The sequence below is a fragment of the Oratosquilla oratoria genome, chromosome 17 (assembly GCF_046742065.1).
Source record: "Oratosquilla oratoria isolate Oo_2021 chromosome 17, ASM4674206v1, whole genome shotgun sequence".
NCBI lineage: Eukaryota > Metazoa > Arthropoda > Malacostraca > Stomatopoda > Squillidae > Oratosquilla > Oratosquilla oratoria.
Genome location: NC_134793.1, coordinates 30651194 through 30666193, shown reverse-complemented (window position 1 = coordinate 30666193; position 15000 = coordinate 30651194). Strand labels below are relative to the sequence as shown.

Sequence of the window (15000 nt, the reverse complement as noted above, 5' to 3'; positions counted from 1 at the left end):
CTCCTTTCTTTGCTATGGTCACACCTTGACAGTTCTTATCCTTGTGAAGAGTGTCACTGTAACTTCCCTTGGGAGTGAGGACATGTAGAAGTACTGTGAAGATCATGGCCCTTACAGGGTGCCACACTTGACAGGTGGTAATGGACGTGGAACTGCCTAGTGTAGGCCTTATGGTCTCTTGCAGTCCCCTTCATTCTTATGTCCTTATGTCATCACTCCGTACATGACTAAGAAGTATTCACTGAAGTTCATGGGCGAATTTTTTTTTTTTTTTTTTACTTTTACGCAGTGAACAGCTACAAGGAATTATAGTCTCTCTCGATATACTTTTTTGTCCACGAGCCCCGGGCTCTGCTCGTTCCGGCTTCTTACACCATCAATAATAATAATCATCATCATCATCATCAATCATCATCATCATCATCATCATCATCATCATCATCATCATCATCATCACCATCATCATCATCATCATCACCATCATCATCACCACCATCACCATCATCATCATCATCATCATCACCATCACCATCATCATCATCATCATCATCATCATCATCATCATCATCATCATCATCATCATCATCATCATCATCATCATCATCATCATCATCATCATCATCATCATCACCACCACCACCACCACCACCACCACCATCATCATCATCATCATCATCACCGTTATCATCACCCATGCAACATTTCCAGATTTCGATTATTTCTACAAACTACAATTTTTTATATACTATGATATCCCAGTTTACCAAGCAGCTGAAATAGTTCTTAATCAAGTATTTCTCCAACTAGTATTCATACAATTCGCAGGTGCGACCGAAGAACACTTATGAAGCCCAGTGGAACAGGTTGAATGTGAGGCTTGCCTTAAAGTTGTACTTTTGAGAACATTTTACATGCGCCAATTAGAAAACTTGATTTTTGTAGACATATTTTTTTTTCTTATAAGTTTTGAGGACATTTTTCATGTGCCAATTAGAAAAATTTATTCTTCAAGAACCTGTTTTAAGACCTTTCACATACTGTCGGTATGAAGACGACATTTTTTTTTTTTTTCTTTGAGGATATTTGCATGTACCACTTAGAAAACTTGATTCTTCAGTTACCTGTTTTAGGACTTTTCATGTACTGTCGATATGTAGACGACATATATATATATATTTTTTTTAGAATTTATGAGGATATTTGCATGTGCCCCTTAGAAAACTTGATTCTTCAGGTACCTGTTTTAAGACCTTTCACGTACTGTTGATATGTAGACGACATATTTTTTTTTCTAGAAGTGGGAGTAAGTCACACTTAAAATTTCACTCTTTGAAATATCTTCAGACCTGAAGTTTACTTACTCAACCTGCACTACAAGACACCTTTTCTAAATATTCTGTTTTCTGCTTAAGAGAACCAGTACCAGACCACATTGTACAGGAAGAATAGTGACTAAGGCAAATTCCTGAATATTGGTAGCGAGTGTCTCCAGCGCTATAGATTGACAGGTGGTAATGGACGTGGAACTGCCTAGTGTAGGCCTTATGGTCTCTTGCAGTCTCCTTCATTCTTATGTCGTTATGTCATCACTTCGTACATGACTAAGAAGTATTTACTGAAGTTCATGGGCGAATTTTTGGACTTTTACGCAGTGAACAGCTACAAGGAATTATAGTCTCTCTCTAGATTTTACCCCACTAGGAATTATCCTGAAAAAAAAAAAAAAATCATCATCAGCGGGTATTCTAACTCGGCCGTGGACAAAAAGGGACAAGTATTTTCATGATTTGCACCCACAGCATGAACAAAATTTCTCTCTACACATAGAGTTTCAGTGATGTTACAATGATGAAGTGTATGACGACGGGAGACCTTTTGGTCCATAATTTTTTTTCCGCAGCTAAAGGACAGCAAGAGATTCTTTAACACACTGATCGGAATATAGGGGTAGCTTATGTATTATTTTGGCTGCCGACAGGTGATTCCATTCAGCCTGGAGAAGTGTCTCTGCAGTCAATATTGTGCTAAACCTATCTGTCAACATACCGCGATGATAGCAACTTGTGCGTCATTCCGATGTCAGCGAATTCAAGGGTAGAGGGAACCTCCTCATTTGAGTAGAAGCCTCCGAACTGAGCACAACACTCAGTTCCGAGGGGAAGGGTATTTTGTCAGCAATCAACAGCGCTTCTTTTTTTGGGGACAAAATGCACCTAAAAGTGTCTAAAATGTCGACTGCATGAAACATACCGGCCATACGGAAGACGCAAGGAGGACAGCACGTATAATGATGGCACTCCGTGAACCCGTTAATGTGCAGCGATGTGGCGATATTGTTACAGCGGGGCTTTATTAGAGAACAAAGAGATCACAAGACACATACCCATTCACGCAACGGGCATTCACTGTCGTTCTGTATGTCTGTTTTACTAATGTGTCTCTGTTCTGTCTAAGTCTGTGTATGTTTGTCTGTTTATGTATGTGTAGAAGAAGTTCTAATGGATCTGAGTCCGTAAAAATACTAGAAGGAGAACTGAACACTACCTTTTGTGTTGGACTATGAACGTACACCGGGTAGATGCTTGTTTTCCGAGGACGGGGATATGTCTGCCACCGGTTTATCTATGACTTCTGAGGCATAGACTGTCTTTGCCAAGTCATTGGACAAGAGTAAATGGACATTTGGAATAGGTAACGAGTCTATGCAAGCAACTGTCGCCTTTCCTGTTACCAACTGGGAGTGTAAGCATAATTTGTGTAGTTGAGATATCGGTGGGCTCCCTACCCTATACCCTATAATATCTTCATGGAGATATTCTGTAGAGCAGAGTAGGACGTCCGAGAACATGACCGTTTGTTTGGCTCCCGTATCTCTCAATGCAGAGATTGGTTGATGTTTACCACTCAGAAAAGTAGATGTAATCCCCTGGGAAAGGAAAGATATGAAACCAAGCCCATGGATTACGGTTTCGTTGTGTTTTTGACTCGAGCAAGACTGGCGTCTTATTAGGTACTGTAAGTATTCTGCTGTAATGTTGGAGAATTTTTTGTTTACTTTATTTTTTCTTATTGCACGTTACTCTTGAGGTGAAGCTTTAAGCATTGCTCTGACTATATAAAAGTCTGGTCGTTCCTTTCTGGAAGGAGAAAGAGGGGAGGAGGTTGGGGGGAGGGGAAAGAGGAGGATAGAGAGAGCAGAAGAGGGGAAGGGGGTGGGGGGAGAAAGGTCAATTTGCGGACACTAGGATTGGAAATAGACACGAGGCACTCGACATGTAGGGCAGGTTCACCTTCGGAGGACCTGTCTACGTTCTCAAATTTCCCAATTTCTTTTTATATCTTTCTGCAGTTAGAGGCGAAGGAGAAGTAGTAAATATGTCGGTCTCCAGAGGCTTCTGAAGATCTCTACAAGGAGATTCTCGTGCTTTATGAGGAAGAAAAAAATCATGGCCAAGACTGAAGCTTTCTCAAGAGCTTTGAGTGGGGTCCTCAACTCAAGAATCCTCCTATGAAAGTGTCTGGGGAAGAAGAGGTAAAAAAAGACAATCGCACTCCGCAAGCAGTGAGGTTATTAACCCCTCCTCCTCTGTGCTAATGCCTTGTACTGTGGGAGATCTCTTCTAGCAAAAACCAGGCAATTTCATTCACCTGAGAGGCAGCACTCGACCCACACAACGTGTCAGTCCATGGGATCACCGCTCTTCCTAGGATTCGCAAAAAAAAAAAAAAAAAAAAAAATCGTCCATACGTTTACAAACTAAAATTTCAAATATTGAACCACGATATGCAACCATGCCTTGATTTTGATTTATTGAACACTTTGGTATTTACTTGAGACCCAAGAATGTGTATGTCGACACGAAATTTCTTTTGTTTACATAAAATCCTTGTGACGTCACGTCGGATGGAATCCGTATCTAAATTTGCTTATTTTTAACTTAATCATATCTATATGCTTAATTCATATTATTCATATCATCCATATTACTAAAGTAATTTGTTTATAGTATTTATATAATTTGTATCGTTCTTATCATTTATTCATTCTTTATAATTTATTTATCTATTTATTTATTTATTTTTACTTCTTTTTGTATGTAAATGATCGGATTACAGCTTTGAAAAAGAGCGTTATGTTGAAAGAGCGTTTTTCAAAATAGGAAGATTGGTGAAAGTACTCGGGACAGGTAAATGTTGTTAAAAAAGAATGACTAAGGAAATTTAACTTTCATTTTATCTAACTGAGTGTAGTCGAGACTACAAGGCGTCTCATCACAGCCGCAAAAGGACTGAGAAGCATTGGACCTTCCTTCACAAAGAATAGAGGTGACAGGATTGACCCTTTAAACTCCGATGACAAGATGTCTTGTCATTTGGTCAAATAAAACAAAAAATCATAAAACACCAAAATGTTTGATCAAACACCAGAAAAATATGACGTCAATCCTCGCGCGGTCAAGCCGCATCAGATGATATTCGGATGTACGGGCCGGCGCGAGGCCTACCATATCCGGTTTTTCGTATCTACACCACAAGCGGCTGACATGAGTTGAATGGGGATTTTTTTAAGCCGTTCAGGTCAATGAAGAGAGAGGGTAGAAGTGAGAGAGAGAATTTATCTCATTTTGGGATGATAAGGCATAACAATGTCACGGGGGGAAATTGGAAAAGACTGCATGATTGAAGGATAACGAGAAAAAGTTTTCTGTTAAATGTTTAAAATCAGGTAACAAGCAAAGAGAAAACAAATGCAAGTCTGAAACCATAAACAAAACTAAAGTTATGTCTGATCAGTGAGGAAAAAGAGACAGAACCCACAGATCCTTTCCTGTAATTCCTTAAAATTGAATAGGTAAACTCACTCAACTACACATACAACACACACACACACACACACACACACACACACACACACACACACACACACACACACACATACACACACACAATTACACACGAACACATACACGAACAAGCACACGAACATACACAATCACAATTATCACCATTCAGGGCCCCCTCCCCCCCTGGGGGGCATAGGGGGGCATCATCTCTGTTAGCACGTTCGAGTACTCTTCAGCTCCTCCTTTTCCCCTTCCCCCCATCTCCCCCCCCATCTCTCCCCCATCTCTCCCTCTCTCTAGTCTAAAAGAAAACTATTGTGTTGAAGAGTTTAAAGACGCCGTAGGTTCGACGGGCTCTCTCTCTCTTGATTTCTCTCTCTCTCTCTCTCTCTTTCTGTCTGTCTGTCTGTCTGTCTGTCTCCCTCTCTCTACTTCTCTGTCTCTCTCCTGTTTTTTCTCTCTATTTCTCTCCCTCTCCCCGTCCGCCTCTCTCTCTCTCTCTCTCTCTCTCTCTCTCTCTCTCTCTCTCTCTCTCTCTCTCTCTCTCTCTGTCTCACTTTCTCCCTCTCTCTACTTCTCTGTGTCTCTACCTCCCCCTCTCTCTCTCTCTTTCCCCTGTCTTTTATCTCTATTTCTCTCCCCCTCTCTATCTATCTCTCTCTCTCTCTCTGTGTCTCTCTCTCGCTCTCTTTCCCCTGTCTTTTATCTCTATTTCTCTCCCCCTCTCTCTCTATCTATCTCTCTCTCTCTGTGTCTCTCTCTCTCTCTCTCTCTCTCTCTCTCTCTCTCTCTCTCTCTCTCTCTCTCTCTCTCTGTGTGTGTGTGTGTGTGTGTGTGTGTGTGTGTGTGTGTGTGTGTGTGTGTGTGTGTGTGTGTACGCGTGCTTACCAGATTGTATTTCCCTAATTGCAGTATTCAACAAAGGAGTAATACTTGCGGGGTCATGTTTCTTACTCTCCAGTAATCATAACTAAATTTAGATGCATATACGATTCAAATTTCAAAATTCATATCACCATAAAAAAGGTCTATGAGCTGATACATCGACATGGAAAACTGCATTTCTTCACATCCACTTTTTTTTTTTTTCTTTTTTTTTTTTTTTTTCCTACGAGATCGTAAAGTCCTTTTATTCCAAAACAAACCTTTCGCGTAACAGAACATCACAATCACGTCACCTCGTTCTCTTCGGTCCTTGGTAGACGCAGTGCTTTAATTCTCTTCTTGTAAAACTTATCTACAAGGCTGAGAATTATTCCGGTTGCTGCTCTTTGTATTCTCTGTCGTGGGTGTATTTTCACTTAGTGGGAAGACCATACCATTGTTGCATATCATACATACATATACCAAAGGCTTTTTCCCCCTTACAAGGGAGCTAGCCAAAAAGAAAAAGGCGTAAAAACCATTCCCACTCACTCCATCCCTAATACACTCCACTCCCCTCCACCCTCCAACCTCCCTCTTATCTTGGCACCTCCTTGATGACGGGTCATCCCTTCATCTTGTCCACTGTCCTGGGTCAGAGGCAGTGTCGCATATCATAATTTTCGAAAAAAAACAACTACGACAATATTATTTTCTCTTTTTATTTCTACTCTTCACACTTGAAAAAAAGGTTACTTTGAACCGAGAAAATCGTAAGGATTGGGATGGAACGACGTTCAAAAAGAAAATAACAGTTCCATTGTAGCTAATAAAGACGTTCTTGTGCATTTGTGTTTTGAGTTAATTTCAAGAGTTGGTGAGGGGATTAAGCCAGGAGGCGCCTACCTGCGGCCGAAGCCGTCACCTTTGCACTATTATACATTTGGATTGTTGGAGGAGGCAGCAGTCACAATTAATAAGATGCTAGACCAACGCACAGACAATTTTTTTGCGATGAAGTAAATATGATAATATTGGCTCCTAGTATCAAGTTCAGAACACCAGAATGATCTGAATATGTCATAGTATGATACTTCTGTATGAAATGGGGATTTGTAGGACCATACAAAAAGGAACACAATACAGTAGGAACAGAGCACTGGAACATAAGGAAGAAAGTTAAGTTATGCAGTCCTACTAAACTTAAGAGCGGAAGGGTATAAATTACACAAAGGACACTTGATGCAATAGAAAGTGCTGAGATTAACGATAATAAAAGTATGAGAAATCTGACAAATACAACTCAAAAATTTTGATAGAAACAAAGGGGACAATTAGTGTAGTACAAGATGACGAAGTGTACTTGCAGCGTCGTTGAAATGCATGAGATGCACTACTGACATTTGCATATCATTCTCAGATGTATGTATGAGTCGTTTTAACGACTCGGCTTCCACTAGAAAGGCTCCGATTACGTCGTTCATTTTCATTGCGGTTGTGTGGGACAAGGGTGTGAAGAACACAAGCCCATATATCATGAATATGGATAATGAAATGAAATACTTTTTTATTTCTTATGGTTGACGATAATTTATTTTATCCGGTTAAGACACTGGCTTGGGAGTCAATTGGATTTTGATCGAGTGAGATTTCCTTCGTTCTTCAGTTAGATGAAATTCTTTATTGTTAACTAAAACAAAATTTGCAAATAAGAACGTAAGAACATAAGAATGAAGGAGACTGCAAGTGACCATGAGGCCTACACTAGGCAGTTCCATGTCCATTTCCACCTGTCATCCCCATACATAAGTTATCTAACCGTTTCTTAAAACAACTGATAGTTTCAGCGCTCACTACATGGTTACTGTGTCAGTTCCGTTTGTTGACCACCGTATTAGTAAACCTATTCTTGCCTATTTCCTTCTTAAATCAAAATTTGTTTAATTTAAATTCTTTACTGCGAGTCCTGCCCTGTTGTCTTAATATGATGACCTTGTTTGCATCACCCTTGTTAAAGCCTTTGATCCACTTGAACACCTCTATTAGATCATCCCGCACTCTGCGTCTTTCCAGAGATTGTAAGTTAAGGTGCCTAAGCCTCTCTTCCTAAGGTAAATTTCTGAGCCCATGTATCATTTTGGTCATTCGGTGCTAGTAAGAACTCTGTCTGCAGTCACCACCGCTTCTTTCCTTGGGGATGGTATTGCCCTGAGAGGTGAAGTCGTGGAGGAGTTGGTCAAGGAGGGAAGCAGGAGGGAAGGATAAGGAGAAATGAAAAGTGGAGGACATTCGGTCAGGGGCAATGTTTTTTTTTTTTTTTTTTCTTCTTTTTTGCTGTGAGTCTGCGCAGAAATTAGCTTGTGCGCAAACTTTGCCTTCCCTGGAAAGTGTGCACGCGCCCATGGAGGCAAAGTCATTTAGTTTGCAACGGAAGCGCTAGAGTTAAAAGAGGAAAAAACAAAAAACAAAAACAAAAAACAATTATTGGTTTGACGGTTAGCAAGTTATCATATTTTTAGAGAATCTATAAGTTGATGTCTTGGTGGAACTTCGTTACAGAATGAATTTTAATATAATTTGAAAACCTTGTGTGCGTACATTTTGGTTTTATGTGCGATAATGGTAAAACATACGCGCGCGCGCATGCGCACAGCTTAGAGGGAACGCTGGTCAGCGGGTTTAAGATTTATCCCTTAAAAAAAAAAAAAAAAAAAAAAAAAAAAGAGTAAGGAGCTTACGCTGCGGGCGCTTAACTTCAACCTTTGTTTTATGTGTTCAGAATTCCAGGGCAGACGGAAGTCACCAGTAGCTACTGGATTCGTACGGAAGTTTTTGAAGGCCCAACTTATCAAATTACAAAAAAAATAAGGCCCAATAAATTACAAAAAATTTAGTGCATATAGTAATGGGAAGAATTATTTCTTCATTTGCGATTTCTAGCTTTGAGGTTTGTCTGTGCGACCAAGTACCGTAAGTTTGTTACATCGATGGTGCCCAGAGATATATCTCGAAACTGAAACAAATTGCCTGTCGTTTGGCAGAACAAAACCTCAAAAGAATACTCAAGGATTTGAAACACCGTTTTCCTCTGACAGGGTCTGCGAGTGGTCTTATACTCAATTTTTTTTTGGATTGGATATTCAAGATACCCTGTACAATAGCTCTAAATTTTTACGGGTCCTCGATATGTTTGTTACGTGTATTCCTTACCTTATGTGTTGCTGTTCTTGGACCTCCTGGGGACCACTTCGATTAAATCCTTGGGTGTCCACGAACTCCCACTAGTTTTGGGATTATGGCCCCCACTGAGGCGCTCTGTGGCGACCCACAGGGGATTCTATGGAAACCTTAGGTTCAGAACAACTGCTCCTAAGGGTTAAGGATTAATGGGATTTTATATATATATATATATATATATATATATATATATATATGTGTGTGTGTGTGTGTGTGTGTATAAATATGCATATGAACTTAAACTTAAGCTTAAAAATTTGATTTCGACTTCAACTCCAGCTTTGACTTCAACACAAAACTTAAACTAGTGCAATTGTGAGACTATGATTTCTATATCAACGATTGATTTCTTATGATGGAGTGAGACAGCGAGAACTTTGGGATGTGAGGTGAATGTTTGGGATGCTGTGAATCACAAGGAATCTTTTTGTGTGCTGTTGAGTGTTGACGTACCTCCAAATGCCCTTTTACAAATTGTAAACTAGTAAACATGTGTATCAAGTCAATGAGACTGACGAGTTAAACACCATATGAGGACGGAGCCTTTATTTGTACGACGTTTCGCTTGAAAAAGTACTTGAAAAAGCTGTAATAAGCGAAACGTCGTACAAATAAAGGCTCCGTCCTCTTATGGTGTTTAACTCGTCAGTCTTGTCGGCAGCTGCTACTTTCATGAAAATATCATGTCACTCCCTTTGGGCTTAATTACTTTAATAATGTTTCCCTTAATTACAAAATGTCGAGACAAAATTGTAACGATCTTTTCAAATCAGAGGGCTGAGAAAACCCCCGAAAAAATTAATTTACAAAGTTTATTACAAAATCTTATTCTTGCATTAAGTATGAAAACTATTCACATATTTGTAATAAAAGAAAGTTGCATTATTACTCAGGAAATATGTGAGAGCAGAGGAGGTCAATCGAGGATTTCTCAGACTTGGGAGCCGATAGTATTTTCGAAAGGAAAACAAATCCGGAAATGAAGAATCGAAATTTCCGAGTTAGTCCTATGGGCCCGAGCTTGTTTACAATTTTGAACAAAGGTGCCAGTGTTTGAGGGCCATAAACCAATCCTACTCACTTTTCCACCTCCTCCCAGACCCACCTCGCCCGACGAGTAAAGGGCTATGGAAGACTAAGGCTTCCACTGCATCTCCCAAGCCTCCCTCTCCTCATCCCTCCCCTCCTCCTCCTCCTCCTCATCCTTCCCCTCCCCTCGTCCGAGTCTCCTCCTCCCCCTCCTCCTCCTCCTCCTCCTCCTCCTCCTCCTCCTCCCTCTCCTCCTCCTCCTCTTCCCCGCTCTTTCCTCCTCCTTCCTATCCTTCTCTTCCCGATTACTTTTCCGGACCTTAATCTCCCTGACCCGTCATGATAGAGCCTGTCTGGACGAGTCCCGTCTATACGAAACGTATACAGTGGTAACGGGAACCCAAAGATTTCCTAATACAGCGTTCCCAGCACGTGACCGTATCCAAGCCGATGCCCAACTCTCTCCTCCAGGATCAGAGCTTTTACCTGAACAGGAAGTTTGGACAAATGGTAGCCGCGAGAACAGAGGATCTGCAAGCAATGGGTATTTTTTAGGGTTGATTCCAACCTTGAAAACTGAATTAACGAAGAACCAAGGAACACAACTATCTGGAATCCAAAACCACGTAACAAGCCTAGTCTTCCCCCAAACAATAAACGACCAACTTAGAGGGACGAATCAGGTTGTGATGTACCCTCAAGCACCTTCTCACCACTATATCCCTGCACACCACCATGCACAAGCAGAGAAGCAAAGAGGTTACTAGATGTCTCACTGTTCGCGAATGTACAAAGACCGTATCACACAAGCAACCAATACAGAATCCCCTTCCTCACGGATCTGGCAGAAGAAAAGAGGGTAGTAGAAATAATTGCTCGGGACGACCAAGGGTAGCTGCCGAGCCCTGTAAGAGGCCGGTAGATTGAGGTAGACAAGTAGGTAGATAAAGGGGTAAGTGGAGAGGAATTCATTTTATGACTTGGATGTTTTGAAACAATTGCCGAGAGGAAGTTGCAGAGTTGTATAATCTCGCTCACCGTCCAGTATTTGTAAACACCAGCTAGGATATTGATATTGGCGCTGATGTGACGAAATGTAAACACTAAGCCACTTTTCGCTTCGTGACAGAAGTGCTCGCGTAAACAGTATTGCTTGAGACGGTATAACAGCCTTCCTGATTGGAGAAAAGGGTGGACGAGGAGAGAAATTATTGGTGCACGGAGGTAAAGTCACGTCCTTAAAGGGTGGCACTTAATTGAAACGTTCAAAGTTATTGGATGAATTAAATGGTGACGTCGAAGCAGACTTGGCTTGGTGGATGTACAAGGATCCCAGGTGGGAGTCCTATGGTGTAATTACTCAATTAAGTTGTAGAAGTGTAATTCTATTCGGAAGAAAAGAAAAAAGATAAATACGTTTAATTCATCTTCGTACTGATTAATGAAACTTGACTAAAAGCCTACATTAAGGAAGAGACATGGGGCCTACAGATGAATAATGTACTAATATAAGTGGATAAAATAAAGTGAAGAAAATTGTAAATGACTGTGGACTTACTGAAAGTGTTAGTAGCAGCGGAACTAACAATTACCCTTGGAGAAACCTACCTACACCCAGGTATACAAAACAGCGACATCAACATACATGCATATATATATATATATATATATATATATATATATATATGTATATATATATATATATATATATATATATATATATATATATGCTAATAAGAACACGGGTACGTGTGTTCACTTATGCAAAGTAGACCACTTGGAAAAAGAAACTAACGAAGCAGAGCGCTTTCGTATATTACATCTTCAGTGCAACAAGTACATAGTGATAGGAATACATAGACATTATATACATGATACAAAGGGGACTAGGACAGTTTTGAATAAGCATACCGACCAATTACCCCCTAGAGAGCGGAAGGTCATTGTCAATTATCTTACGATGGTCGGGCGACATTAGGTCACAGTCGCCAAGGGGAGCTGAAGGTCATTGTCAATTATCTTACGATGGTCGGGCGACATCAGGTCACAGTCGCCAAAGAGAGCGAAAGGTCATTGTCAATTATCTTACGATGGTCACAGTCGCCAAGGGGTCACTGTTTCTACTACTTATATAGGGCGACATTAAGTCAATTTGTTGGATTACATTTTACATGATATTATCTTACTAATTTCTTGACAAATGAAATTATCAAGTTTGTACAAGCCTTTATGTAGGTTGGTATTTTGATTACTAGTGGTATGAATCAAACTGCACTCTATTAAATTTCTTGCTATTATGTTGTTGGTATAATAGATTGCCTGGGCATTACCCCAATCAACTGGATGATTATTTAATTCAATATGCTTGAATATACCACTAGAATTATTGCCATCCCTGACATTTTTCTTGTGTTGTTCAATTCTAATGTTTAAGGGTTTGGCAGTTTGACCTATGTAAAATTGATTACACATTTTGCAAGGAATTTTATAAATGCATCCTTTTTTGATTTCAATACTATTGTTGATAAGTTTATGTTTTACAGAAGTAGTTAATAGTTATTATAATAAGAAATTAAAAGAACTGCTTCATAAGAATAGAGACCTCTTACAGAAATTCACTTCAATTAGTCCCCCTTTGCCACATATGTATGGTCTCATTAAGACTCACAAATGTAACAACCCCGCTAGACCTATTGTTTCGTCAATTGGTTCCGCTTCTTACAAGCTTTCCAAATGGCTAGTTACTATCCTTAGCCCTTTAGTAGGTACAATCTCTTCTTCTCATGTTACAAACACTTCTGATTTAATAGACAAACTCCATAATATTAAACCTAATTATAAATTTACATTGGTTAGTTTTGATATAGTCAGTTTATTCACAAAAGTTTCCATAGATGATTTATTATTTTACCTTCAAGATGAACTTAATAAACATGTTCTTCCATTGCCATCATCTACATTGATTGAACTAATTAAATTATGTGTCAAAGATTGTAAGTTTCAATTTAATGGTAATTTCTATTCCCAAAAATTCGGCATGAGTATGGGAAACCCTTTATCCCCAGTTTTAAGTAATTTATACATGGAATTTTTTGAAACCAAAATATTACGCACAATCTTCCCCCCTAACATCCCTTGGCTTAGGTATATTGATGACATCTTATGTCTTTGGCCAGAAGATAAAAATGTCCATAATTTTTTAACTAAGTTGAATACCCTTGTTGATTCTATTAAATTTACTTTAGAAATTGAGAAAAATTGTACCTTACCTTTCTTAGATTGCACTATCCTACGTCATGACAATAGCCTTAGATTTAAAGTATATCGTAAACCAACCAATGTAAGTTCATATATTCATTATTATTCTTCTCATCCAAATAATATTAAACGTACAGTATTTGCCTCAATGTATTTAAGAGCTTTTCGTATTTGTAGTCCTGAATTTATTGATGAAGAAATCAGAAATGTTTTTAACATTGGGCTAGAATTAAAATACCCTAAGCAATTCCTTGATATTGCTTACAATTTTGCAAGGAAATCATTTTTAACTCCTCAACCTAAATCACCTTTCAATTATCATAATGTTTTAATTTTACCATTTCAAGAAAATTTGTTAAGTATCACAGAATTATTAAAAAGGTTTAACGTAAAGGTAGTTTTTAAACATGATAGTACAGTAAAACATAAACTTATCAACAATAGTATTGAAATCAAAAAAGGATGCATTTATAAAATTCCTTGCAAAATGTGTAATCAATTTTACATAGGTCAAACTGCCAAACCCTTAAACATTAGAATTGAACAACACAAGAAAAATGTCAGGGATGGCAATAAATCTAGTGGTATATTCAAGCATATTGAATTAAATAATCATCCAGTTGATTGGGGTAATGCCCAGGCAATCTATTATACCAACAACATAATAGCAAGAAATTTAATAGAGTGCAGTTTGATTCATACCACTAGTAATCAAAATACCAACCTACATAAAGGCTTGTACAAACTTGATAATTTCATTTGTCAAGAAATTAGTAAGATAATATCATGTAAAATGTAATCCAACAAATTGACTTAATGTCGCCCTATATAAGTAGTAGAAACAGTGACCCCTTGGCGACTGTGACCATCGTAAGATAATTGACAATGACCTTTCGCTCTCTTTGGCGACTGTGACCTGATGTCGCCCGACCATCGTAAGATAATTGACAATGACCTTCAGCTCCCCTTGGCGACTGTGACCTAATGTCGCCCGACCATCGTAAGATAATTGACAATGACCTTCCGCTCTCTAGGGGGTAATTGGTCGGTATGCTTATTCAAAACTGTCCTAGTCCCCTTTGTATCATGTATATAATGTCTATGTATTCCTATCACTATGTACTTGTTGCACTGAAGATGTAATATACGAAAGCGCTCTGCTTCGTTAGTTTCTTTTTCCAAGTGGTCTACTTTGCATATATATATATATATATATATATATATATATATATATATGTAAACACAGAGCTTATTTATATGTGTGTGTTAGTGTGTTTCAATTGTGAATGAAAGTTTATTCGAAGACCATCCCCATTGAAAGAACTTTCCAATTCATTAAGAACGATTTCATTCATCTGTGAGCGATCATTGGCCCTTAAAGTATTAAAGAATACTGATAGACACTATTATGATTACACTAATGCAACCAAACAGTGACAAAAATTATTTCGTTCTGGCCAACCTCACATTCTTTCATTGAGCTCAGAGCCTGTAGTACCTCTTGTGGGTCTCAAACTTTAATAGTACCTCTGTTGTCAAAAATCAGGACTATAGAAAAAAAAAAAGATACATGGATCAATAATGCACATATTACTGAGAAGGTAGATCTGTTTGATTATTAAAGCAAAATGATGCTTGTAGAAAAAGCTATGAAAAAATGATACTTTTCTATTCCTTTGTAAGAACAGAATGAAACTGGTCATTAGCATGTCTCGTACCACTTCAATGTTTATGTTTTCTTACCGTCTCTGGGCACAGGGGGTGCCCC

At 38.9% G+C, this 15000-nt stretch overlaps 1 protein-coding gene across 1 annotated transcript in view; it reads left to right on the top strand.

Moving 5' to 3' along the window:
* LOC143034571 (uncharacterized) overlaps positions 1–15000 on the top strand; it is a 214454-nt gene that overhangs the window by 47710 nt on the left and 151744 nt on the right. The gene's annotated exons all lie outside the window — the stretch shown is intronic.